This window comes from Papio anubis, chromosome 3 (genome assembly GCF_008728515.1).
Source record: "Papio anubis isolate 15944 chromosome 3, Panubis1.0, whole genome shotgun sequence".
NCBI classification, from domain to species: Eukaryota; Metazoa; Chordata; class Mammalia; order Primates; family Cercopithecidae; genus Papio; species Papio anubis.
The window spans coordinates 28,340,484-28,365,204 of NC_044978.1; the positions used below are offsets into that span (position 1 = coordinate 28,340,484).

At 37.5% G+C, this 24,721-nt stretch overlaps 1 long non-coding RNA gene across 1 annotated transcript in view; it reads left to right on the plus strand.

Annotated features, from left to right (window-relative positions):
- Positions 1-15,561: 15,561 nt before the first annotated feature.
- Positions 15,562-24,721, plus strand: part of LOC108586138 — a 34,834-nt gene continuing 25,674 nt past the window's right edge. The window contains exon 1 of the long non-coding RNA XR_001902994.3: positions 15,562-18,431. This is a non-coding gene — a long non-coding RNA (uncharacterized LOC108586138). The remainder of the gene's footprint in view (positions 18,432-24,721) is intronic.

Here is a 24,721-nt window from a genome sequence, read left to right on the forward strand (position 1 = left end):
TACAGATTTCAAAACACGTTAGCATAGCTATCTTAAGCAAATCTGATTTGTTTCACTTAGATTTATTCAGAGTCAGTGCTATGAAACTCTGCTTACAAATAATACTAGCAAACTTCACAATTATCACTGTCTCCTGATACAAAATGATACCAGTTAGAGAGTTTTCAATCTTTACCAACCTGTGAATAAAAGAATAAAAAATTTTATGGCTGACCCACTCTGGAAACAAATATATTTTCCTTCCATATCTATTTTTCAGCTCATGAGAAAATAAGTTTGTAACATATTGTCCTGCAGAACTAGCCTAAAACTTGTTCTAAATCCATTTTAACTTTTAGATGTAAACAAGTTACAAATAAATACATGTTTATATTTATGTAAGAATAATTATTTTTACTTATAGCTTTGCCTGAAATCTCTTTAAACTATTTCCGAAAGTGAGAAATGTATCTGTGCTTGAAAATTCTCAAATTTCTTAAACTCTTAAATTCTGTCACATCTGATCATATTTATACCTATTGACTGGTTGGAGCCATATTTTTGTTTGCACTGGGGAGCACTTCATTTATGACACTTGGCAAGTTTCATCTGAAATGGTCTAGATCCCTGATTATCTTGTAACTACACCGCCATTGCTTCACTCAGGTTTTCTACTTCTTAGTCCAATTCTCATAATTTATAATTTCTTAGAAATTTATTATTTCATTAATAATGTTCTTATCAGTGCATTGGCATAAGTTAATTTTATAATCTTAGGTTGGGTGTAATTTGTTTTTGTTATCATTGCTCAAGTTATTTTTTTTCTCTCTTGATTCTGAAATTCCATTTATTTTTATGCATTTCAGATAAATGCCTTTTAATATTAAATATCTTATATATGTTAACACATTTCTCAGGAATTTAGAATAAATATTTAACACCCTTTAGAATATAAGAAAATAATCATATTTTCCTTCAAGATACGGAGGTGTCTTTTGGGGACACTGATGGCAGGATGCTACTTTGGTATTATGGCTTTTTGTTTTTTGTGGGTTTTATTTCTAGAAAATATAAGGCGGAGGGGTCTCATTACATACGAGGTACTTTGCTCTCTAGTCATTGAGTAGGGGATGCTTTATTTATTTTTGATATATAAACATTTTATATATATATGCATATGTAGATATATTTCTCTCTCAGGCTACATGAATCTTGGCTGTCTTTCTCCCGCCCCAAATCACATATTCATTTACCTGCAGCTATCACGAGCAAGGAGAGTGTGGATTCACAATATGAAAGATGTGACTCTCTTGGAATCATACTGTATACACTTTAGTACTCTTGGTCTTGAAACCTTTTCTCTTTCTTCTTCCACACCTACTTATGACAAGAACTATTAATGCCTCTGGCACACACTGCTAGTTATCAATCTAATATCCATTATAGCTTCCTTCATTACTAATAGAAACTATAAAAACTTCAATTTAGTCCAGAGATACAGTGGGTAAAGCTAAACAAAGAAAATGAAAACTATATATCAAGGACTCTTTTCTGAGAAATATTGCCATAGGACAAAATTTTGGCCAAAAAGCTGTACAAAAATTGAAAACCTGTTTAAAATAGGGTCAGCTGACAACTCTCTTCTATTTTCATTTCCTTTTTCTAACTGCCAGTAGCATGCTCTTGATTCCTGGAGGTAGAGGTGTATTCCTGAGCCCATAAAGCAGAGACTCAACACTAATGACAGTGGAACAGAAAATGGAAAAGTCTACCACATTAATGAAATCATGAAATCCTGGGGTTGCTACATCAGCCTTATCTCTGAGAGCTTTGTCTTGGAGAAAAATAAAACCCTCAATTGTTTAAGCTATTATTTGTTCAAGTTTTCTATTAGTCATAGCCAAATGGAATCCTGCATTTCCATATGTACTTTTTTTCTTATTGTTTTAAAAGTTTTCTTAAGGTGTAATTGACACGAGTTAAACTGTACATGGTCAAAATATGCAATGTGATATTTGTTACATATGAAACCATCACTGCAATTGAAATACATGCATCCATCATTTCCAAAAGTTCATTCACCTTTTTTATTCCCACTTACCCCTGCAAAATCCCCATTCCAAAACAATAATTGATCTTTATGTCACCGTATAAATACTTTCCAAAGCAATTGTACAATGATACATTCTCACGAGTAGTGTATGAGAAGTTGAATTTTACCACATTCTAGTCAAAACTTCCGTTTATGTTTTCTTTTTCCATTTTGATTTTCCATTTGGTTATAGGATTCCTTTCAATTTAATTGTTTTATCTGTTGTGAGTTATGAAACAGTGTTTATTTTTCAGTATAGAAAAATATCATTTCCCTGAACTGTTTATAGACAAGATTATTGTTTCCCCCATTGAATTTGCTTTGCACCACTGCCAATGATCAGTTGACTGTATATGGGTGGTTCTATTTCTGTACTATTTGTACTGCTGTACTGATTGCTAAGATTTTAATTGGGATTGCTTAGATATTAATTGGGATTGCTGAAATCTATAAATCAATTTGGGAAAACTCTCCTACATACCTTTGCACAGTATTTCCAGTTTTATTAGCCTTTCTGAACTTCCAACTTCTATCCTTAATTTAGAGAGACTACAATACTGCTTTCCTAGTAGTCTGTCTACTCTGTCTGCTCTATTTTCCTCTCTCAGTGAATACTGTTCTTTTGTATACATTTTTTATACATTTTATACACAAAATACACAACTGCAACTAATTACACATTTTGTCTCTCTTAGTGTTGTTTTTGTAGGGAGGGTAATTTTAATCCCTGATCCTCTGTATTCATCCATTATACATACGTTTCATTCAAGCATTTCATATTGAACTTTCATTCTCAGTAATAAATTATCTGTTTTCTCTATTTCCAGGATTCCCCCAAATTTCTTGTCCAGTAAGCATTGCACTTATAGCTTTCTGAAAAAGCTATAGATATTTAAATTAAAAAAAAAATTAATACCATACATTTGAGTAGGCCAGGTAGAGCTAAGTTATGTGCTCAGTCCATCATTTTGAAAGTGTGTATATTACAATGAACATACATATATATATATATATATCTGTATATCCACACACACATATTTGTAAATATTCATAGACATAACATTATGCTTTTTTGACAATTATGACTTATAGTTCTCATTTGATTCAAAACTCAGTAAAGTGACATTTTTACTGTATGTTTCAAAATCAGAACTTAGCAAAGAATAAGAGTTTGGATATTTTAATTTTAGTTCTATATCTGCTACTAATTATCCGTGTGTATTAAATGGTTCACTTAAGTGCTCTGGATCTATATTCCTGCTTATGAGAGTTAAACAGTCACTAAATTTCTGTGTAGCACTAAGTCACTAATTTTCTAACAGGAAATGGTTGATGATCACTTTAGGGGTGAGATCCATCTGCTTTATATCCTCCAACTGTAAGATACTTTCCTTTATAAAGATATAGATCTGTTGTTTAAATTGAGAGCAGGGACACTTTCAGAGTTTCTTCACAACAGGCTTGTATTTTTGTTCTTTTTTCAGTTTATCTGATCCATTACTTTTCCTTTTCAAGCTTTTACTGCTTTAGAAGTACTTGTATTTAATTTTACTCTATATGAATTGAACTCAACATATTACGTCTCCAAGGAAAAATTTGAAGTTTTAGTTCTCATTGTGGTATAAAAGATTGATCTCCTGTTACAGGGATTTCAAATATTGGTTGGAGAAAAGTTGCTTTGGAATTAAAGTGGTTTTCCAGAGGCCACAGAAAACATGTCATGTAGATAAGAATTTACTTATATGCAGTATGATTCTTTTCTGCTGGGGATACAGAAATCATGGTTTGCCTTATAGTGATACACTATTATAGGATTTTATGATCTCATTAATATTAAGTTAATTTGGGACTCTATAACTCAATAGATGTTTAGAAAACCTACAAAACATATAGATGATCCTAAAAATAATACTTCTGAAAGCAAACAAAATGTTAAAGATAAATTGGAATGACAAAAATGGAATCAGCAAGAGGTAAGCTGTAGGAAAAAATGCAGTTACATTTTAACTGCATTTTTAAAGAGCTTGGAATTAATCACTTGCATCCCCACAACAGGAGTGTATTAGTTTGTTCTCACACTGCTATAAAGACATACCTGTGACTGGGTAGTTTACAAAGAGTTAGTCGGCTCTCAGTAGCGCAGGCTGTACAGACTTCTGCTTCCAGAGAGGCCTCAGGAATCTTACAATCATGGCTGAGGGTGAAGGGAAAGATGGCAGGAGAGCGTGAAGGAGAAAATGCTACATACTTTCAAACAACCAGATCCCTCATGAGAACTCACTCAGTATTATGAGAACAGCAAGGGAGAAATCTGCCCCCATGATCCAATCACCTCCCACCAGGTCCCTCCCTCAACATCAGGGATTACAATTCAACATGAAATTTGGGGGGGAACACAAAATCAAACCATATTAAAGAGGAAACTGGATAAAATAAAAATCAGTGACTTGTTTGAATCCTGAATTTGTGGGGAGAATTGCCAACTGAAAATGTGAGAAACCAGCACATCTTGAAAGAAATACCCTAGATCTGCTTTACTGGAAATGAAGCAGCTGGAACTCTAAACAGGTAGGAATATTAAAAGAGTAACTTTCATCATTGTTAGTGGTTGAGTATGGATTAATATGAGACTGAGAAACTGCTGGGGGGGGTCTCAGTCTTTCTACAAAGCCCAACATATTCTCAGGGTGAAAATATAAGAAAGATCCCCTCTTGGTTCTGGCAGGTGCAAAAGAAAGGTACTCATTATAAAATAGACCAAGAGATTTTTCCATCACAAAAGCTTAAACTTTAGGGGAAGGCGTTTTTCTAATGCCTTATGACAGCTGCAGGAAGGGCATTTCTCCTGCCCCAGCTCTTTCTATCCTTCCTGTAACTAACTAAAGGAAAAAAGTAGCTAATAGGAATCAAGTCAAGGAAATTGACAGTACACTGTAGACCAGAGTAGAGGTCTGTGGAAAAAAAAATATTATACCACTGGAGAAACATTTATGAAGGTTACTATCCTGAGACACAGGGCCATTTAAACACTGGCTTAACAGGAAGATTATAAAATACTCTTCTTCAATACATCTTTTTCTACACTAACTGGGTGCCAATTTAATAACAGATAATTACAGTTGAAAGAGCTGTAGAACTTGAACTCTTTCTGAGGAGCAGTGCTTCATGGAAGTTCAAAACCAAGGGAAAAGACAAAAAACAAGGACACTAGACTCTGACACCTACAGTTAGAACAAACAGTAACACAACCCAACTCCTAGCATAAAACTTCACACTAAAGGCCTTTTGAACTTAGTTCCCAGAATTAAGTACATCATGCCCAGTTTTAAACAAAATATATATATATAACAAATGCTAAAACACAGAAGATACATGGTCTGAGGATACAAAACAAATGAGAAATAAATTCCATTATGTCAGATATTTTGGAATTATCAGACTGGGAATTTAAATAACTAAATATGTTAAGTGCTCTAATGGAAAAAAGTGGACAACATTAGAGAACAAATAGTTAATGAAGGAAGAGAGGTAGAAACTCTAACCAAAAATCAAAAGGAAATACTAGAAATCAAAAACAAGTCTAATGGAGAATGTCTTTGATGGGCTAGCCATTAGACTTTACATAGCTGAAGAAATAATTAGTGAACTTGAAGATAGATCAAAAGAGACTTCCAAGCCTTCCAGAAGAAAATTCAAAGAGATAAATAAAGAGAATGACAGAGTGACAATATCAAAAGTGTAGCATATGTGTAATTAAAATGTCAAGAGAAAAAAAGAAAGAAATATTTGAAATAATAGTATACATCAAATTGCAGATTCCGGAAGCTCAAAGAATACCAAGCAGAATAAATATCAAAGCACAAAACAAAACAACAACAATAAAAACCAAAAAAAGAAACATATTTAATCATATTCAAATTGCAGAGAAGCAAACACAACAAATAAATGCTGCCAGATTTAAAAAAAAAAAAAAAATCCTAAATGTAGGATAAGAATAAGAATTACAATAGCCTCCTCATCAGAAGCCATGCAAGAAAAAAGAATGAGCAGAAGTCTTTGAAGTGCTAAAAGAAAAAAATCCATCAACCTAGAATTTTTTTTTGCCAGCAAACTTATTCTACAAAGTTGATGGGAAATAAACAAACAAAAACAGAGGATTTATCTCCAGCGAAACTGCCTCACAAGACGTTTTAATAGAAATAGTTTAGGCAGAAAGAAAATGACATAGATCAGAACCTGTATTTAAAAAGAAGAGCATTAGACAAGGAATGAATGAAGGTAAAATAAAATATTTATTTTTCTTATTCTTATTTGATTTAAAAGGTAACTCTTTAAAGTGGTAATAGTACCTCTGTACTTGATAATTATAGGATATAGATAAGTGAAACCAATGTGTCACTATTATAAGTGACGGGAGAAAAAAGTTAGGAATACTATGGTGGAAAGTACCTACACTGCAATAGAGTGTTATTTGGAGGTGAATTTAGATTAAATAAAAATATTTATTGTAAACTCGAGGTCAGAACAAAAAAATTCCGAAGGGTGTGAAACAGGTATGAATAAAAAGCATTTAAAATAAAATCATAGAAAATATTCAATTAAAACCAGGGAAGGAAAGAGTGAAGGAAACAAAACAAATACACTGTATGGAAAACAAAAACATGAGCAATGTTATTCTAACTATAACAAGGATCATTTAAAAATGAATGGTCTAAATACACCAACTAAAAGGCAGAGATAGTTAGAGTTGATTAAAAAAAGATTCAATTATGCTTTTTCTACATGATGCTTACTTTAGATATAAAGATGCAAGTCCAAAGTAAAGTGGTGGAGAAATGTATACCATGCCAATACTATGCAAAACAAAGCTGAAGTAGCTATATTGATTTCAGACAAGTTAGACTTTGTAAGATGGAAGGTGATCAACAATAAAAGCACCAATGCCTAATGACAAAAAGGTCAATTCTTCAAAAAGACATCATTGAGAGGTGAAGCCAGGTGGGCTTCTGGGTCAGGTGTGAACTTGGGGAACTTTTCTGTCTAGCTAAAGGATTGTAAACACACCAATCAGCGCTCTGCATCTAGCTAAAGGTTTGTAAACTCACCAATCATCACTCTGTAAAAACGGACCAATCATCACTCTGAAAAATGGGCCAATCAGTGCTCTGTAAAATGGACCAATCAGCAGGATGTGGGTGGGGCCAAACAAGGGAAGAAAAACTGGCCACCCAAGCCAGCAGTGGCAACCCACTTGGATCCCCTTCCATGCTGTGGAAGCTTTGTTCTTTCACTCTTCGCAATAAATCTAGCTGCTGCTCATTGTTTGGGTCCGCACTACCTTTGTGAGCTATAACACTCACTGTGACAGTCTGCAGCTTCACTCCTGAAGTCAGTGAGACCACAAACCCACTGGGAGGAATGTGCCAACTTAACAGCTGTAACACTCACCACAAAGATCTGCAGCTTCATTCCTGAAGTCAGTGAGACCACGAACCCACCAGGAGGAATAAACAACTCTGGACGTGCCACCTTTGAGAGGTGTAACACTCACTGTGAAGGTCTGCAGCTTCACTCCTGAAGTCAACGAGACCACGAACCCACCAGAAGGAAGAAACTCCAGACACATCTGAATATCTGAAGAAACAAACTCCAGAGACACCACTGCGAGAACTGTAACCCGCACTGCGAGGGTCGATGGCTTCATTCTTGAAGTCAGTGAGACCAAAGACCCACCAGAAGCAACCAATTCCGGACACATTTTGGTGACCACGAAGGGACTATTGCCTTTCACCAAGCAGTGAGTACCATCGGACCCCTTTCACTTGTTCTTCTGTCCTATTTTTCCTTAAAATTTGGGGGCTAAATACCGGGCACCAGTCTGCCAGTTAAAAGTGACTAGTGCGGCCGCCAGACTAAAGACACGGGTGTTAGGCTTTCTGGGAAAGGGCTCTCTCACAAACCCCAACTCTTAGGAGTTGGGAGCGTTGGTTTGCCTGGAACAAGCTTCTGCTTTTCCTGTACTTTGGGGCTGAGCCAAGGGTTGACAGGAAAGCCATTCAGCTCTGAGGTCTTGACAGCAAGTTGGTTGACTCTGCGGCCATGAATGGAACTCTCAAAGTTGTGTTACCCAAGTGAGACTCACCGTCTATCCTATTTATCCTGACCCTTGCTTCCTGGGTCCTAATGCCTGCCAGACAAACTTCCTCCTGCCTCTATTCTCCAAGGCTAATTCCACTTCAAAAAACCATTTCCTGTCTCTGGTGCTTTTCTAGTTTCTCCTGTAAGAATGATTTCTAGTATAAACTTCAAGACTCTGTTACCTTCTTTAGGCACCCGGGCTCACCAATCAGAAAGACATAATTTTTCCCCAAAGCCCCATCACAGTGGGGACTACCTGGAATTTTAGGATCCCTCCTCAGACAAACAGGCCGAACAAAAGCTATTCCTAAAGCTAGGATATGGGGAGCCTCAGAAATTGTATTCTTCCTATTCATATAAGTGAGGACAAAAGTCATCACTCTTCCAACTCTGGGGATCCCTTCTGTCCCTCAGGGTATGGCCCTCCACTTCATTTTTGGGGCATAATATCTTCATAGGACACAGGTAAGGTCTCAATACTAACAGGAGAATGCTTAGGAATCTAACAGGTATTTGAGAATGCATCAGTAAGGGCCACTAAATCCGACTTTTCTTGATTCTCTTTGTGGTCTAGGAGGACAGGCAAGGGTGCAGGTTTTTGAGAATGCATCAGTAAGGGCCACTAAATCCAACTTTCCTCAGTCCTCCTTGTGGTCTAGTGTTTCTGCTGCTGCTTCAGGAAGCACAACTATTCAGATCAGCAGGGTCCAGGGACTGTTGTGGTTTCTTGGGCAAGAGATGTTTCTACTGCTGCATTGGTGAGCGCAACTATTCTGATCAGCAGGGTCCGGGGACCACTGTGGGTTCTTGGGCATGGGGAGAAATAAACAAAGCAAAACTGCAGGCGGTTTTGTCTTTCAGATGGGAAACACTCAGGCATCAACAGACTCACCCTTGAAATCCATCCTAAGCTACTGGGACCAGTTTGACCTGCAAACCCTGAAAAAGAGATGGCTTATATTTTTTTCCTGCACTGCGGCCTGTCCCCAATATTCTCTCTGATGGGGAAAAATGGCCATCAGAAGGAAGTATAAATTACAATACCATCCTGCAGCTTGACCTTTTCTGCAAGAGGGAAGCCAAACGGAGTGAAATACCTTATGTCCAAGCTTTATTTTCATTGAAGGAGAATACGCAACTATGCAAAGCTTGCAATTTACATCCCACAGGAGGACCTTTCAGCTTACCCCCATATCCTAGCCTCACTATAGCTCCCCTTCCTGTTAATGATAAGCCTCCTCTAATCTCCTCTGCCCAGAAAGAAGTAAGCAAATAAATCTCCAAAGGACCACAAAAACCCCTGGGCTTTCAGTTATGTCCCCTTCAAGCTGTAGGGTGAGGGGAATTTGGTCCAACTTGGGAACATGTCCCCTTCTCCCTCTCTGATTTAAAGCAGATCAAGGCATATCTGGGGAAGCTTTCAGACAATTCTGATAGGTACATAGATGTCCTACAGGGTCTAGGACAAACCTTCGATCTCACTTGGAGAGATGACATGCTATTGTTAGATCAAACCCTGGCCTTTAATGAAAAGAATGTGGCTTTAGCTGCAGCCCGAGAGTTTGGAGATACCTCTTATCTTAGTCAAGTAAATGATAGAATGACAACTGAAGAAAGGGACAAATTCCCGACTGGTCAGCAAGCCATCCCCAGTATGGATCCCCACTGGGACCTTGACTCAGATCATGGGGACTGGAGTCACAAACATCTGTTGACCTGTGTTCTAGAAGGACTAAAGAGAATTAGGAAAAAGCCTGTGAATTATTCAATGATGGCCCCATAACTCAGGGAAAGGAAGAAAATCCTTCTGCTTTCCTCGAGCAGCAAGGAGAGGCCTTAAGAAAATATACTCCTTTGTCACCTGACTCACTAGAGGGTCAACTGATCCTAAAAGATGTTTATTACCCAATCAGCCACAGTTAACAGGAGAAAGCTCCAAAAGTGAGTCCTGAGCCCTGAACAAAATCTGGAGGCATTATTAAACCTGGCAACCTCAGTGTTATATCATAGGAACCAAGAGGAACAGGCCTAAAAGGAAAAGCAAGATCAGAGAAAGGCCTCAGCCTTAGTCATGGCCCTCAGACAAACAAACCTTGGTGGTTCAGAGAGGACAGAAAATGGAGCAGGCCAGTCACCACGTAGGGCTTGTTATCAGTGTGGTTTACAAGGACATTTAAAAAAAAAAAAAGATTGTCCAATGAGAAACAAGCTGCCCCCTTGTCCGTGTCTGCTATGCCTAGGCAATCGCTGGAAGGTGCACTGCCTCAGAGGACAAAGGTTCTCTGTGCCAGAAGCCCCCAACCAGATGATCCAACAACAGGACTGAAGGTGCCTGGGGGAAGTGCCAGCTAATGTCATCACCCTCACTGAGCCCTGGGTACGTTTAACCATTGAGGGCCAGGAAATTGACTTCCTCCTGGACACTGGCGTGGCCTTCTCAGTGTTAATCTCCTGTCCTGGACGGCTGTCCTCAAGGTCTCTTACTATCCAAGGAATCCTGGGACAGCCTGTAACAAGGTATTTCTCCCACCCCCTCAGTTGTAATTGGGAGACTTTACTCTTTTCACATGCCTTTCTTGTTATACCTGAAACCCCCACACCCTTATTAGGGAGGGATATATTAGTCAAAGCTGGATCTATTATCTACATGAATATGGGGAATAAGTTACCCATTTATTGTCCTCTACTTGAGGAGGGAATCAACCCTGAAGTCTGGGCACTGGAAGGACAATTTGGAAGGGCAAAAAATGCCCACCCAGTCCAAATCAGGCTAAAAGATCCCACCACTTTTCCTTATCAAAGGCAATATTGCTTAAGGCCTGAAGCTCATAAAGGATTACAGGATATTGTTAAACATTTAAAAGCTCAAGGCTTAGTAAGGAAATGCAGCAGTCCCTGCAACACCCCAATTCTAGGAGTACAAAAACCAAATGGTCAGTGGAGAGTAGTGCAAGATCTTAGACTCATCAATGAGGTAGTAATTCCTCTATATCCAGTTGTACCCAACCCGTATACCCTGCTCTCTCAAATACCAGAGGAAGCAGAATTGTTCACTGTTCTGGACCTCAAGGATGTCTTCTTCTGTATTCCCCTGCACGCTGACTTACAATTTCTCTTTGTTTTTGAGGATCCCACAGACCACATGTCCCAACATATATGGACAGTCTTGCCTCAAGGGTTTAGGGATAGTCCTCATCTGTTAGGTCAGGCACTGGCCAAGATCTAGGCCACTTCTCAAGTTCAGGCACTCTGGTCCTTCAGTATGTGGATGATTTACTTTTGGCTACCAGTTCAGAAGCCTCATGCCAGCAGGCTACTCTAGATCTCTTGAACTTTCTAGTACAAGGGTACAAGGCGTCTAGGTTGAAGGCCCAGTTTTGCCTATAGCGGGTCAAATATCTAGTCCTAATCTTAGCCAGAGGGACCAGGGTCCTCAGCAAGGAATGAATACAGCCTGTACTGTCTTATCCTCACCCTAAGACATTAAGACAGTTGTGAGGGTTCCTTGGAATCACCAGCTTTTGCCGACTATAGATACAGTGAGATAACTAGGCCCCTCTACTCTAATCAAGGAGACCTAGAGGGCAAATACTCATCTAGTAGAATGGGAACCAAGGGCAGAAACATCCTTCAAAACCTTAAAGCAGGCCCTAGTACAAGCTTCAGCTTTAAGCCTTCCCACAGGACAAAACTTCTCTTTATACGTCACAGAGAGATCTGGGATAGCTCTTGGAGTCCTTACTCCGACTTATGGGACAACCCCACAACCAGTGGTATACCTAAGTAAGGAAATTGATGTAGTAGCAAAAGGCTGGCCTCACTGTTTAAGGGTAGTTGCGGAGGTGGCCATCTTAGTGTCAGAGGCTATCCAAATAATACAAGGAAAGAATCTCACTGTTACTCATGATGTCAATGGCATAATAGGTGCCAAAGGAAGTTTATGGCTATCAGACAACCACCTACTTAGATACCAGGCACTACCCCTTGAGGGACCAGTGCTTCGAATATGTACGTGTGTGGCCCTCAACCATGCCACTTTTCTCCCAGAGGATGGGGAACCAATCGAGCTTGACTGCCAACAAATTATAGTCCAGACTTATGCCACCCGAGATGATCTCTTAGAAGACTCCTTAGCTAATCCTGACCTTAGCCTATATACTGATGAAAGTTCATTTGTGGAGAATGGAATATGAAGGGCAGGTTATGCCATAGTTAGTGATGTAACGGTACTTGAAAGTAAGCCTCTTCCCCCATGGACCAGCACCCAGTTAGCAGAACTAGTGGCACTTACCCAAGCCTTAGAACTGGGAAAGGGAAGAAGAATAAATGTGTATACAGATAGCAAGTATGATTGTCTAACACTACATGCTCATGCTGCAATATGGAAAGAGAGAGTTCCTAGCCTCTGGGGGAACCCCCATTAAATACCACAAGGAAATTACGGAATTATTGAATGCAGTGCAAAAACCCAAGGAGGTGAAAGTCTTACACTGCCAAAGCCATCAGAAAGGTGAAGAAGAAAAGACAGAAGGAAAACACTGGGCAGATGCTGAGACCAAAATTGCTGCCAGGCAGAACCTCCCATTAGAAATACCTATGGAAGGACCCTTGGTATGGAACAACCCCCTCCAAGATATTAAGCCCCAGTATTCCCCGAATGAAGCAGAATGGGGACTTTCGCAGTGTCATAGTTTTCTCCCCTCAGGGTGGTTAGTGACAGAAGAAGGAAAGGTACTTATACCCAAAACCAGCCAGTGGAAAATGCTTAAAACCGTCCACCAAACTTTTCATATGGGTATTGAAAACACTAATTAAATGGCCAAATCCCTATTTACAGGGACAAGTCTCCTCCGGATCATCTGACAGGTAGTCAAAGCCTGTGAGGTGTGCCAAAGGAATAATCCCCTTGGTCCATCATGAAGCCCCTTTGGGGGAACAAGGAATAGGTCACTATCCTGGAGAGGACTGGCAGTTAGACTTCATCCATGTGCCTAAGTCAAAGGGATTTCAATACTTGTTGGTCTGTGTTGATACCTTTACAAATTGGATAGAAGCTTTCCACTGCAAGACAGAGAAGGTTCAGGAAGTGAATAAAGTCCTAATTCATAAAATAATACCTAGATTTGGGCTTCCTCAAAGCTTACAGAACAACGATGGTCTGGCTTTTAAAGCCATGATAACTTAGGGAATTTCCAGGGCACTAGGGATACAATATCACCTTCACTGTGCCTGGAGGTCACAATCCTCAGGGAAGGTTGAGAAGGCAAATGAAACACTCAAGAGGCACTTAAGGAAACCAACACAAGAAACCCATCTCCCATGGCCTACTCTTTTGTCCATGGCCTTGTTGACAATCTGAAATTCTCACAAAATGGGACTTAGTCCATATGAAATACTGTATGGATGACTTTTTCCCACAAATGACCTCCTGCTTGATCAAGAAACAGTCAACTTGGTCAAAGGTATAACTTCTTTGGCAAAATATCAAGAAAACCTTAAAAACCTACCTGAAGGCTGTCACAGAAAAAAGGAAACAGAGTTGTTTCAACCAGGATATCTGGTGTTGGTCAAATCTTTCCCCTCTACCTCCCCATCTATGGATTCTTTGTGGGAAGGACCATACTCCTTAATCCTCTCTACCTCTGCAGTTAAGGTGGCAGGAGTGCAATCTTGGATTCACCACACCCGAGTTAAATTTTGGACATCCCCTGAGGAACCTGTGGGACCGTCAGCTCAGGAGTCCCAAGATCAGCCAGACCAGCCTTGATACACGTGTGAACCATTGGAGGACTTGCATCTTCTATTTCAGAAGGAAACATCACAGACTAAAAAAGCTGCTACCACTGATCCTGAAGAAAAACACCTTCCTCCTTAAAAAAGATAAGTGAAAACCTATATAATCTTTAACACCTCTCTGTGCCCCTTTAATGGAATCCTTTTACTATTTCATCATATTATTAAGCAGCATACTAACCATACTCTTCGCAGTAAGGCTATATACTATAGCTCCTGCCGGGATGAAAATAATATAGAACACAGAGAGCCACTCAGTTTGTTCCCAGTACCCCTTTCCAGCCACTCACCGGAGCTATCTTGGGAAGCACTCTAGGAGTATGGGAAAAGGAAAACAATAAGCACACACCATTTTATCATAAACAACCAGTTCTGTCTATCCAGCCAAGGTATATTCTTCTTATGTGGAACGTTGACCTATATCTGCCTCCCCACTAACTGGACAGGCACTAGCATCTTAGTCTTTCTAAGTCCCAACATTAACATTGCCCCAGGAAATCAGACCCTATCAGTACCCCTCAAAACTCAAGTCCATCAGCACAGAGCCATACAACTAATACCCCTACTTATAGAGTTAGGAATGGCTACTGCTACAGGAACCAGAATAGCAAGATTATCTACTTCATTATCCTAACTACCACATACTCTCAAAGGATTTCTCGGACAGTTTACAAGAAATAATGAAATCTATCCTTACTCTACAATCCCAAATAGACTCTTTGGCAGCAGTGACTCTCCAAAACTGCTGAGGCCTAGACCTCCTCACTGCTGAGAAAGGAGGACTCTGGACCTTCTTAGGGGAAGAGTGCTGTTTTTACACTAACCAGTCAGGGATAGTACGAGATGCTGCCCGACATTTATAGGAAAAGGCTTCTGAAATCAGACAACACCTTTCAAACTCTTATACCAACCTCTGGAGTTAGGCATCATGGCTTCTCCCCTTTCTAGGTCCCATGACAGACATCTTGCTATTACTCACCTTGGGGCCCTGTATTTTTAATCTCCTTGTCAAATTTGTTTCCTCTAGGATCAAGGCCATCAAACTACAGATGGTCTTAGAAATGGAACCCCAAATGAGCTTAACTAACAACTTCTACTGAGGACCCCTGAACTGATCCACTGGCCCTTTCACTTGCCTAAAAGGTTCCCCTCTGGAGGACACTACGGCTTCAGAGCCCCTTCTTTGCCCTATCCAGCAGGAAGTAGCTAGAATGGTCATTGCCCAATTCCCAACAGCAATCGGGGTGTCCTGTTTGAGGGGGGGGATTGAGAGGTGAAGCCAGCTGAGCTTCTGGGTTGGGTGGGGACTTGGGGTACTTTTCTGTCTAACTAAAGGATTGTAAACGCACCAATCAGTGCTCTGTGTCTAGCTAAAAGTTTGTAAATGCACCAATCAGCACTCTGTAAAAATGGATCAATCAGCACTCTGTAAAATGGACCAGTCAGTGCTCTGTAAAATGGACCAATCAGCAGGATGTGGGCAGGGCCAAATAAGGGAATAAAAGCTGGCCACCTGAGCCAGCAGCAGCAACCCGCTGGGGTCCCCTTCCACACTGTGGAAGCTTTGTTATTTCGCTCTTTGCAATAAATCTTGCTGCTGCTCACTCTTCGGGTCCGCACTACCTTTATGAGCTGTAACACTTACTGCAAAGGTCTGCCCCTTCACTCCTAAAGACAGTGAGAACCACGAACCCACTGGAGGGAAGGAACAACTCTGGACGCGCTACCTTTAAGAGCTGTAACACTCACTGCGAAGGTCTGCAGCTTAACTCCTGAAGTCAGTGAGACCAAGAACCCACCAGAACGAACCAATTCTGGATATACCATGATCTTAAATATTTATGTATCACAACAGCTTCAAAATACATGAAGCAAAACTGATAGCAGAAAAAGATAAATCCAGTATTACAGTTAGAGAATTCCACATTTTCCTATCACTAATGGTTAGATCAAGTAGGGAGAAACTGTATAACAACAGTCTAATAAGAAAAATCAAGCAAAAAGTGAAATATTTCATTGTCATGAGTTGGAATACCTCAATATTGTTAAGATATCAGTTGTTTATAACTAGATGTAAGGATTAAAGATAATTTGAATAACTATTCCAGAAAGATATTTTACAGATATTAATAAAATGACTCAGAAAGATAAATGGAATTGCAATTAAAATGATTATAGTTAGGAAAGCTAAAAAAAAAAGTGAACAAGAGTCAGCATAGCATCGTGATTAGGATCGTGGACCCTGAGCCCCACAGTTGAGGTTTGAATCTGGCTCTTCTGCTTACTATTTTACCAGTGGTAGTTAGGCTTTTATCACTTGGAGGCTACCAAAACTGAGTAGACAAAAAGCTTATTATATTTTTGAAGGGACTATCTTTTCTAAAGTATCTGAAAGAAAACATGACAATTCAGGACCTAAAACAAAGCTTGTGTCTGCAGATGTCTCTGCATCATGTGAGCTTTAAAAAGCTTCACACAACCCACAAAGTAGGTGATATGGTAAGGCTTTGTCTCCCCACCGAAATTTCATCTTGAATTGTAATCCCCAGGTGTTTAGGAGGAGATCTGGTGAGAAATGATTGGATTAAGGCAGTAGTTTCACCCATGGTGTTCTCATGATAAAGAGTAAGTTCTCACAAGATCAGATGCTTTTACAAGGCAGTTTTCCTGCTCTTGCTAGCACTCTCTCACCTACTGCCATGTAAGATGTGCCTCTTCCCCTTCCACCATGATTGTAAGTTTCCTGAGGCCTCCTCAGCCATGCAGAACTGTAAGTCTATTAAACCTCTTTCCTTTATATATTAAACAGTCTCGGGTATTTCTTTATAGCAGTGTTAGAATGGACTGATACAGTAGGTATTTTGTAAAGTCCCTTCAGATACAGCAAAAGTAATAAGGAAAAAGAAAGAAACTTCAGGAGGGCAGAGTCAGGGTCTTTGTAGAACAAGGTTTCTAGTCCCGAAAAGAGGGCCTTAGAAAGGATTTTCCTGCCTCCTTCCTCACTAACTTTTCTGCCAAGAGACATTCAGAATTTCAAAATTTCTATAGATCAGTATTGCTCTCCTTCTTCACTTATCCAAGTGGATGTATTTATTGTCAATATATTTTTCCTGTTCCATCAATACCAAATGGGTATGAGATTGACTGTAAGAAGACGGAGCAAACTCATGCCTTTATTCCATAAGGGTCTAAATCAAAGTGGTACCATCTGAGCCTAAGGAAGTGATAATCGCACCTACCCAAGATTTCCTGAACTTTAAATCTGATGCAGTGATGTAGTTACTGAACTGGACTTTGTGGAGTTTTTTTTTCCACTGGGGGTGAAGTGGGTATATTTTACCTTTGGTCATAAGAAAAGTGGATTGTCATTGGAATTAATGCAGTTCATCGAGTATTTTCAACTACGCTCTCTGGGTACAAGGATGATCTTCTTAACTTTATTAATACTGGGTGGTGCTGAAGATACGACATGTGCTTTAAGATATGAGAATTACTTCTTGGCCAGAATATTTAATTACTGGTTTGAGATCCTTCAGAGACTTCTGTTGCTCTGCACAGCAACCAGGAACATGCAAATTGTTTATCACCCCAAATGAATTAAATGAGCATAAACTACGCATATGTCACCAGATATCATATGCAAAAAGGCATTTGTCATTTTAAGCACTGGTAAAGATTTTGTTTTTTTTGCCACAGCATAACCTGGCCTATGCTGATTGATACAGGAATGATAGATAGATGACAGGTAGGTAGATATACTTCTATCTATATATGTGTATGTATGTGTATATACATGTACATATTTAGTTCAATAGAACTGTATATGCTTACATGTAGGTATGTTTATAGAGATAGGTGTGTACATATATTTAAGATTAAGAAATTCGAATATATTTATAGCTAACCGGAATTATTTTTTAGAGACAGAACACAGAATTCTTCAGAGAAAGACCTGTAAAACTGCTAGAATTGTGCCTTGCAAAAAGAGAGGGTAAGGGATTTAAAGTGTAAGTGTAGACACTGGACTCTATAGCTGTCTGGAGAGTTTATCTGTAACAACATAATGCAGCTGTGAGGAAAGAGAAAAGTGGTGCATTATGAACTAAGCAGCTATTGCAGGGAGCACACAATAGCCTTGATAAGAACAGTGAATATAGAGGTGAAAAAAGTGGCTCAAGAACTATGTGGGTGGAAATTTCAGAAGTTTGTAGAAATTGAGTCTATGTGTTGGCATAGAAGTACTTCGAAGTGCTTCTGAATTTCTAGTACAGGTAACTGAGAATTTGTAACATTGTTGATTTAGGTTAAACACAAAAGGAAGACAGGTTTGGTGTGAGAAAGAAGGAAGATAAACAGTGTACATGGAAAACATTCAGCAGCATGAAGTATTGCTGGCTGAGTAGAACCAAACGATCAAGTTATTTTGAAGGTGAATTAAAATTACTAATACGATTCATTATCATCAGGCATATCACATAAATTTCATTGATTCTTCTTTCAAATGAATGAATACATTTCTTTCTACATGTTTTACTTCTTTAAACTTATTTTATAATCATTGAACAAAAACAAATGCATAAATAAATCTAAGTATGTTACTTTTTTCTTTTCCTTGCTTTTGAACTGTTTTATACCCTCGTCACTCCTTCTCTTGTAAAGCTAGTTTTCATTCATTCACCCTTTTTTTCTAACCATCAGAACAATCACATAAGAACAATTATATTTCTCAATGTATAAAATATCAAAGAATCAGAGATTAGGAACTTTGTCCAGTTCCTAATCTGAGACAGCTAACAAAGTTCAGAGGATGATTTCAAGCTCAAATCTGTACAATTCTGGATCCCATAATGGTTAACAGTAAGCTGTGCAATCAAACGCCTTACAATACTTTGTATTTTTATCATTGAGAAAGGCTTCCACTAGCATTTAGCCATTTATGCCATCTTGATGAGTGTTTACAAGTTTTCTGCAAAGTTCTGCATCACTCTGAAGAGCAGCACATACTTCACTAGATAAGAAGCTCTTCATCTAATCACTCCAAGAGGATTACTTATCATATGGCAAGCCAGCTATTGTCTCCATAGTTTCTATTATCCTACCACAGCTGTCTTGTTGGAAACAGCTGCCTATATCAAAAGTAAAGCCAAGATTGTAGCAAACACATTTACTTTTGCTCATGAAGATATCTTGTTCTCCTGTCATAATGAATGACAATTGTATTAACATTTGGATAATGAGTTTTTAGACATAATGGAACTGATGTGGTCTAGGTGTTTATGTCTTCTATATATATATAGAATATATCCCTATGAGTGCTTGTTAAAAATAGGATTATTCTAATATCATTGTAACCATTAACGCACATGACATTTTACATTGTAAAGTGTGAAGAGCTTTTTTACCATAAATCTCATTGGAGAATGTAGAACTCATAACAAACCTCTGAAAGCTATTATGTAGGTAGGTAGCATACGTATTTGGAGATGAAGAACAAATAATTAATTTTATCGGGCAGAATATTTGCCTTTAAATTGCGGCTGTATGTGAACCATTAGGAAAAGCAATCACTCTAAGAAGACTCTTCTTTTTGAGTTAGAAGTACAACAAACAAATATGTGAATTCAATCAACTAAATAATAAATTTTAAAAAAGAAAAAGAGCAGCTATATGAATGGACAGGTCAAAAATTAAAACTTCTCAAGTGTTATTCTTTTATAGAGGTAGCTTCATTTCATTTTGCCAGTTTAAAAATTAATCTTCACATTGTATATTCATTCTCATATTAAACATGTTATGTTAAGCAGGCAAATATCCAATTCTCAACTTATATTAATATTGAAATTGACAGAGCTATCACAGAAGAAAATAAGTACACTATGTATAAGTATCCCAGCATGGAACAATAAATGATACATTTAAACATGAAGAACAGATAGCCTAAAGGTCTGTGTGACCCCATGCCACTTATCTCCAGAGTAAAACCAATCAATGTTACAAAGGTAAAATTATATATTTTGGAAGATAACCAGTAGTGTCGTGTTTAGTTTGGTGTTTCCAAATTTAGGGAATAAAAAATAAATTCGCATATTTGGAGATTTTCTATCACACATTTTTTTCACAAAATAAAACCACAATATGGGCCGGGTGCAGTGGCTCACGCCTGTAATGCCAGCACTTTGGGAGGCCGAGATGGGCGGATCATGAGGTCAGGAGATAGAGACCACCCTGGCCAACATGGTGAAATCCCATCTAAAATACAAAAAAAAAAAAAAAAAAAAATTACTAAAAAATTTACTGAAATACTATATATATTTATTGGCTGGACGTGGCGGCATGCGCCTGTAGTCCCAGCTGCTCAGGAGGCGGGGGCAGGGGAATCGCTTGAACTTGGGAGGTGGAAGTTGCAGTGAACCAAGATCTCACCACTGCAATCCAGCCTGGAGACAGAGAAAGACTCCATCTCAAAAATACAAAAACAATCAAACAAACCTCCCCGCCCCCCCCCCCCCGCCAAAAAAAAACCACAAAATAATTCACAGTAAAGAATACTCGATCTTATAGAGTCTCACTCTGTCGCCAGGCTGGAGTGCAGTGAGGTGAGATCTTGGTTCACTGCAACTTCTGCCTCCCAAGTTTAAGCAATTCTCCAGCCTCAGCCTTCCGAGTAGCTGAGATTACAGGCGCATACCACGCCCAGCTACGTTTTTGTATTTTTAGTGGAGACGGGGTTTCACGATGTTGACCAGGCTGGTCTTGAACTCCTGACCTCAAGTGATCCATCTGCCTCAGCCTCCCAAAATGCTGGGATTACAGGCGTGAGCCACTGTGCCCAGCCAGCTCAATTTCTTTCGCACTGTTTTTTCTAAGTTTTCCTTCTTATCATTGATGAAATTTGTGAGAAGCTATTTATTATCATTTAACTATTACTATAAATAAATTTTATTTTTTAAACTTTCTTGCTTAAATAAGAAATGATTTCCATAGTATTTTATTCAAACTTTAATTTGTAAATAATATTCTAAATCACACTTGCTGAGTATTTTCATGATATTTTCCAGTGCATTTTGTATACTAATTTTACTGGTGTTTAAAGTACTTGATTTATGACACCAATAAATATAGAACACATTAGGGTTAATTGTGGGGGAAATATTCCTAAATTGTTACTATGTTGTACAATTTTATTTATACCTCTTATTGGTAAAATATTTCTAAACTTTGTTCACGTTATTATTAATCATATATATATATAGGGAGATGGAAGTCAAGTTTCATTTTTAAAATATTTATATGCAGTTAATATGGTAACACTTATTTCAAAACACAGTGACCTTCCTGGTGCTATCCAATGCTATTTTTATCACAAATTTATTCTCCATATGTGGGAAAGATAGTTTCTGGAGTTTATATTCTGTTCTTTTGGTTTCTTCATCCTGCCTTATCATGAAAAGGCACAGTTTAATAAATCTAACTTTATCCTAGGGCCTAGTAAACAATATTTTTCTCTGCAAAAGTAATTTAGCTACATTTGGCCCTCTGTCTTTTCATTTTTTGTTTGTAAATAGCTCGTCAAATAGAACCAAAAAATACATTAATAAAAATCATTAGGATTTTGACTGATTGCATTGCGTCTATAAGGTAATTATGGAAGTATTCTTATCTTTACAAGATTGAGTTCCCAATAGACAATCAAATCATGGTGTGTTTTTCTATTTATTTAAGTATATAAAAAATTTCCTGCAATGTTTCTTAATTTTCAATAGATAGATAACTTAAAGAGTTTTCGTTACATTTATTTCTAAGTATCTTTTAAAATAACATTTAATAAATGTTTGTATATAAAAATATCATTTATGCAGAAATGTAACAGACTAAATTTCTGCTTGTTTTAATTTGTGGATACATATTTTGAATTTTCTATTCACATAGTTATAGTACCTGCTAACATGGTCCTTTTGTTTCTGTTAAAATTGTAATTTTTAAAAATATGGAATGTTTCATATACTTAATATTTGGTATCTGTGATGCTAGTGAGTATCTTTGTCTCATTCATGATATCTGACAGAACGTTTAAAAATGCCCTATCAAGTATGTTTGCTGTAGTATTTTCTTAATAGAAATTCTATATCAGATGAAGAAATTGAGAGTCCGTTAGATGATTTTCTGTATATCTTGAAGTATTTCTGATTTTTGTTTTTTAATGTGATAAATTCTCTAATTACATTTTAGCATTAATAAAAAACTTAACAGAGCATGAATAAATCCAATTTACTTATATTGCTGTGTAAATATATTTTCTCTATTTAAAAGGGACCAATTTCTTTATATTCTATTTAGGGACATTTCATCTATGTTCATGAACAATTGACCTCTAATTTTCCTTTCTTGTAATATCCTTGTCAGATTTGATAGCAAGTGCATGATGGACTGAGAAAACACATTGGGACATTGGGAGAAATACTTCTTTATATTGTTTGGAGGAATTGTTGTAAGATTTGCATTAGTTTTTCCTTAAATGTCTGTTGAATTGACCTGTGAACAAATTGAGTCTAGAATCTTGTGAAAAGGTTTTTAATTAAGATTTATTTTACTCAGGCCAGGCACAGTGACTCACACCTGTAATCCCAAAACTTTGGGAGACTGAGGCAGGTGGATCACTTTACACCAGGAATTTGAGACTTCAGCCTGGCCACGGAGAGAGATCCCATATCTAAAATAATAATGCTAGAAATGATAATAAAAAGAAAATAAAATGATTTATGTTATTTAAAACTTATAAGACTTTATCTTTTATATTTTTGGACTGTTTTTAGTAGCTGCATTTGCTAGGAATAATCACTTTTATTTCTATTTTAAAATTTATTCATCCAATTTTCTTTATATTTTGCCTTTATGGCATTTAGGATGTATTGTGATGCCTCCTTTGTCATTACATATTACGTCTTTTCTTTTTTTGATTCCTGATCCATATACTGCATTTTTCATTAAATTTTATTATTTTTAACAAAGTTTCTTTAGTGTTCTTTTTATATTGCTTTTATATATTTTAGTTAGATTACCTGACTATAAGCTACTTCTCCTTCCTACTTTTCATTCATTAGTGTTCTTTTTCTTATCTTGTTGAGAATTATGCTTAGGTCAATGACTTTAGCCTTTCTTCCTTTCTAATATATGCAGTTAAGGCCCTAAAATTTCTTTGGGCCTTGCTTCTTCTCAACCAATTTCATTAGTTTTGCTGTATTCTATAATTTTTAGTTAAGTTTTTATTGAAGTATAATATTTATGCAGTAAAGGGCTTTGAATTTACTTATCTTTCATATAGATATTACTTTTTATAAATGTGTACATCCATGTCAATATAATACAGTTCAGAATATACAATATTTCCAGAATTGTCAAAGATTCCTTTGTACTGCTTTCTAAGCAATGGGGCCTTACAGAGATAATCAATAGTTTGATTTCTACCACTATTTTATGTGTGTGTGTGCTGGAACTTCAAATGAATATAATACACTCTTCTGACTTCATTGCAATATAAATTTTCTCTTTGTGCTAGATAATCTGTGTGGATAATATAATCATGTGTTAAAGCTATACTCAACTACCCTAACTCTGTTCAGCTTCCTGACCTGCATATAGCTTTGCTAAAAATGTATTTAGACTCTCCCATAAATATATTTCAAAATATGATTTTTTTAATCTAAGAGAATAAAATTCCTTTAAAACTTTTAAAGTTTCCTTTAAGGCTGTGTTTTTTTCTTTTCTTTTCTTTTTTTTTTTTTAATCATTCATTAATTTAGAACAAGGGTCCCAAGAAGCACTTATTCCGGCCTCTAGATAGAACATTGCTTCATGGCAAATTCATGAAAACTCTGAGGTGTTCCTATTTAATTATAGGTCAGCTTTCTCCTTTTCACCTCATATTGGTCAGACTGTCATTCATATATATTTTTAGATTCACAAGGTTATTAAAGTGTTAACTGAAGCTTAGATGGGAACTACCTTCTGTATGCAACAGTGGACATTTTAGAAGTTGCTACATGATCCCCTTGGTAAGCTGTTATGTCATCACAGGCAAAAGTAAGTGCCTTCCCTTTTAGAACACAGCCATTATTTGGTGATGCTTTTGTCAGAATCAAAATAAATCTGTCAAAATTGAAGAAATCATACCTGCCACGAACCAAATTGAGGGACTTATTTGAAATAAGTTGTAAAATAGGCAATGGGGAGGGGTTTGATTTCACCATCAAGAAGGTGATACACTTTAAATCACATTTCATTGTTAGACAAAAGTCAGAATGCCATTCTAAGCAGCACTAAAACCTTTTTTTGTTATTGTGATGGAGAGCTCCATGCAGCTTATAAATCAGATATAAATTTAGTGCACAAAGGCAGACCATATACCCTCTTCACGTATCCAAGTGCTGTACAAGAAGAACAAAATGCCATCAATCTTCAAAATCTATAGTACTGTAAGGTAAATTGCTAGTGCCTCATTCCTGCACTCAGATTTTTCATCTCAGGTGCCAGGGCAGTAAAGTCTATAAAGAGAGCATTATTCAGAGTCTCTTATTCCTATTCTTTGTCAGTTCTTTATAACTTTTATTCAAAACTTACTACCATCCTCCTTCCTGCCTCTAGAGTTATATTCATTATCTCTGATTCCAAATTACTGAGTGAAGGATCAAAAGTCTGTGACTGAGGCAAAGCAAACAGATT